General features: G+C 48.8%; 1 protein-coding gene across 1 annotated transcript in view; it reads right to left on the reverse strand.

Annotated features, from left to right (window-relative positions):
* LOC105005347 overlaps positions 1 to 4,748 on the reverse strand; it is a 12,070-nt gene that overhangs the window by 4,525 nt on the left and 2,797 nt on the right. The window lies entirely within an intron of this gene.

The raw sequence follows: 4,748 nt of genomic DNA on the forward strand, positions 1-4,748 counted from the left end.
TGCAAGCCTGGGACCCTCTCTTCCTTCCTCCTGAAGACTGTCTCACCTCTGAGGACCCTGCTGCTCCACAGCCCTGTCCAACAGAGGCTTCTTTCTCCATAGGCCACGCTTCCGGGCCTGGAGATGTCTCCTCACTCACCATTGATGCTTCCCAATCTGGTTCCTATTCCTCCTTCAAAAACCCATCTCCTTTGGAATACATGTCAACAGAGCTTGCTATCCACCGCTTCTAGTTAGTGTCACCTTATTATCCTTCTGCCCACTTCCTCCATTCCTTGACGATTTCAGCACTGGGCTCTTTCTCCTCCACTGTCACCATTCTTGGTGATCTCAACATGCCCCACAGCTTTGGCATGCCCCAAAGCTGATGACCTGCCCCACAACCTTATCCCCTAACTGTCCTGACTACCTTAGTCCTAATGATACATCTCCTGCCCCACCCTGGTCTCCTGGTCATACCCTAGACCTGGAACCATGAATGTCAACGTGCGTGTGTGTTCAGTCGTGTCTGACTATTTGGGACCCCATGGACTGTAGCCCACCAGACTCCTCTGTCCATGGGATTCTCCAGGCATGAATACTGCCGTGGGTTGCCCTTCTCCAGGGGATCTTCCTGACTCAGGGATTGAACCCAGGTCTCCTGCATCGCAGGAGGATTCTTTACCACTGAGCCACTGGGGACCATCTCTTAAATCTCAGATTCAAAGATCCTACTACCTGCCAGCCTGCCAGCTCTTTCACTCCGGTCCTTCCACTCCACCATCTTTCCCACCTGAGACCTCCAGTCCATCGCTGTACTGTTTTTTCACTATTTATCTTCCCTCAGGTCTTATCAGCCAGCTGAGGTTCTATGATCTGGCCTGGGAAATCTTCCTTGCAAACACTCTGAACTTCTTACAGCAGTCTCTCTCCATTGCATTCACCTGGTGAAAACCCAGCTGTGGTTAAATCAAACTGCTTACTTCATACCTGCAACAGAGAAGCTGCACACTGCTGAAGAAACTACCCAGCTACTCTGAATGGGCTCACATCACATTTATGGCCGTAAATTTCTGATGGGTATTTGACAGTCCTACCACCATTTCTTAGAAAAATTCCTTTTCCCTCTTCTTGATGCAACAATTTCACACTTTCTCCTCTTCTGCATACTGTCAACACCCCTTCCTCTTTCGCTCTCAATCTGGCCTCTGACTATCCTTCATAGAGAAAATAGGTACAAACAGACCAACCGCCTGCACTTCCTCCCACCAAAGCCACCAGAATGTCCCCAGCTCTGGGTTCCCTCCGCCCATCTGTGGCCAACCCCTCCATCTGTGCCCTGGGCCCCTTCCCCTTTCACCAGCACACATCTTCCCTTCCTTTCAGCTATAGGGTTAGCCAAAAAGTTTCCATACCAAAAAGATGGTATGGAAAAACCCAAAGGAACTTTTTGGTCAACCCAATATTTCTTCCTCTCTACTCTAACCTTCCCATTGCAGTCGAACAGGACTTAATATCCCTCAATTTAAAAACGTATTAGTCTTAGCCCAATTTCCTGCTGCACCATTTTCCGGCTCCTCTGCAGAGCAAATATTCCTGGGAGAGTTGTCTACACAACTCACACTTCTCTTCCTTGCCTCCCTCTCACCTCCACCCATCCCAGTCAGGCCTTTATCTTGCCATTCCCTTGTCATGGCTCTTATGAGGACACCAGTGACTGACATCTTGGCTAAATTAGTGGCCAGTTTACATCCCTATTTCATCTGGTCTCCCAGTGGTACTGAACATCTTTGACTACTCTGTGGTAGATTGAATTATTGGTCCTAATTCCTGTCACTCCTCCCTGTGTTCTTATCCTATGTAACTTCGCTGCCCCTTTTTGCACTAGAGGTAGAATATATGTTCTTGCCCCTTGACTTTTGAACATCACTATATGACCCATTTTGGCTAACAGAATGAGAGAGGAAGTGACATGGTACAGTTCCAAGCCTAGGCCTTAGGAGTCATTTCCATCTGCCTATCTGTGCCAACGTCATCACCAGGGGATAACCTGCCATAGCTGCCCTGTCCGTGCAAGGATGATGAGGGACATGTATCCAGAGCAGACTTAGACCCAGCCAAGGTCAGCCTCACCTGGCTGACCTCCAGCTGATGCCAGATGTGTGCATAAAATAGCACGTGGCTCAGTGGTAAAGAATCCACCTGCCAGTGCAGGAGACATGGGTTCGATCTGTGGCCTGGGAAGATCCTACATGCTGTGGAGCAACTAAGCCCATGTGCCTCAACTACTGAGCCCGTGCTCTAGAGCCTGGGAGCCGTACCACTGAAGCCCGTGTGCCCTGGAGCCCATGCTTCACAAGAGAACCCCGCACACTGCAACTAGAGAAAAGCCCGTGAAGCACCGAAGACCCAGCACAGCCAGAATAAATAAATAAAAGTATTAAAAATATTTACTGTTATATGCCGTAGAGATTTTTGTGATTGTTTGTTACCTAGCAACAGCTGACTGATATATCCCTCTTCTTGAAATACTTCCTTTGCTCAGCTTCCTTAGAATCACCATCTTCTGGTTTTCTTCCAACTTCGCAGGTCATTTGTCTCAATCTCGCTTGCTTGCTCTTCCTCTACCAGATCTCTAAATGTTGGAGTGGCTTCAGTCTCATTTCTCTCACTTCTAGCTTTACATTTTCTCTAAATGGAATGATCCAGGCCCATGGTTTTGAATACTATCCATATGCTAGATGTCAAATTTAAACCTAAAGGAGAGATGCCCCTGAATTCCAGACTCAAACCTGTCTACACATATCCCCCTGACACCTGATAGGTACTGGCATGGCCAAAACAGAACTGCTGATATTCCCCTCCCCACAACATGGGCAATCTGTCCATCCAGTTATCCTAAAAATGAAAGTCATCCTTGTGATAGCTCCAGAGATCTCATCATCTCCATAGCCACAAACCTGCCGTTACCTGCTCTTGCCAGGACATCTGCAACCACATCTTTACTGTTCTCCTCTGCTTCTAGTCCCTGCTCTGCCAAGCAGCCAGAGCCATCTTTCTAAAGAGTAAGTGGAATCTTTTCTCCTGGCTTAAAATCCTCCAAAGGTTTCCCACTGCAACCAAAATAAAATCCACACTGCTTATTTTGACCCATGAGGATATGATGGTCTAGTCTTTGCCTATATTTCAAGAGCCCTCGAAATGTCCTTGTTCACATTGCTCCAGTGACAATGGCCTTCAAAGGTATCTCCTGAACTTAATGGAGTGCATTCCTGCCTCAGGGCTTTTGCATCTCTATCCCTTCTGCTTCGAGTTCTTCCTGCTCAGAAGGTCTTAAAGAGGCCTTTCCTGGCTAAATAAAGCAGCACTAACTAACCCTACCCCCATCCCTACTCTATTCCATTGATTAGCTACTTATCAACATGTGAAACTGTCTGGCTTTATTCTCTTCCATTAAGGCAAAAAATCTTTAAGGGCAGGCATCTGTCTTGGTCTCTGATATATTTCCAGGGCCAGAACATGCCTTGCACATGGTGGGGTGGGGGTAGGGGTGGGTGGCTCTCCGTAAATGTATATTGACTGACTGCAGCCAGAACTGAATGGAGAAGGAAGTAGCCAGCTAGATGGCCAGGAAGGCAACTGCAGGGCCTGAGATAGGCTGGAGAAGCCAAGATATACCAAGGGGGCAGTGAGAGGCCAGGCTGGCTACAGGGGAGGAAGCAGGTGGGGGGTGGGAGGAGAAAAGTCAGCATGGTGAGAGGCCTTGAATGCCTCCCTCCAAGTCATTTGAGTTAGTGGGTGCTACGGATGATTATGAATCAAGAACATGATAGGTTCAAAGCAATGATTTCAAATGATTAATATGCTTGAAGGGTTTACGTGTCTGAGTGTCTTTAACTAAGCATTGTCTGTCCCTTGGGAGGACAGTTTTAGAAGCCAAAACATCTAGAAGAATCTGGGAGCCCAGGGGAGTGGGAGATCTGTCCCCTTGGATTGAGACGCAAGAAAAACTCATTATCCAACCTTTCAGGGACCAAAATTGAGTTTCTAGTTTTGGAAGATCTCCCTGAGTAATTAAAGGTTTGCTGAGCTACACAGCAGGCACTCAGCCACATGTGTTAACGAGCTGGTGCCCCGTGCCTTAGGCTTCCTTACACCTTCGCCGAAAACGCACACACATACGACCAAATTGCTTTTTTTCACCGTGTGATTGAACACAGCTTCACCAGACCCTCCACCCCACGGATACACCCTAGATCCAGCCCCTTGCCTTCCCAGCCCCCTCCACCCAATTCCATTGTCAGAGCGGAACAAAAGGCCCAAGGCATCCTGGGTTAAAGGATTTTAACTCTGCCAGCCCCAGGAGGCTCCAACAAGAAGCAGTTTCCTGCAGAAGAAAAGTGACTGAGAAATCTCCCCAGGGGACAGGGGATTTTTTTTTTTTTTTTTTCTGGTCTGAAAAACAGAATCTAGCTGTCAATCAGACACCTTCCCCGCTCGCCGCTGCCGCCGCCGCCCCGGCCCCCACTCCAGGATTAGGAGCTTTCTCTCCTAGACACCTTCCCTCAGCCAAACGTATCTTCAAGTCTCTTGCCTAGGACTTGTATTTGTGGCCGTCAGGCTCCCACCCAAACCGGCGGGGCCATCCCCACCACCCCCATCAGACAGGACTCTCCCTCTGCGCCCCCTCCTCGTCTTCCTACCGCTGCTTCCCCGCCTTCACCCTTGCGGGTACAGCTGCCCCGTGCGCGATGGTCATCCACACCCCC

The sequence above is a fragment of the Bison bison genome, unplaced genomic scaffold (genome assembly GCF_000754665.1).
Source record: "Bison bison bison isolate TAMUID 2011002044 unplaced genomic scaffold, Bison_UMD1.0 scf7180017864489, whole genome shotgun sequence".
Classification (NCBI taxonomy): Eukaryota; Metazoa; Chordata; class Mammalia; order Artiodactyla; family Bovidae; genus Bison; species Bison bison.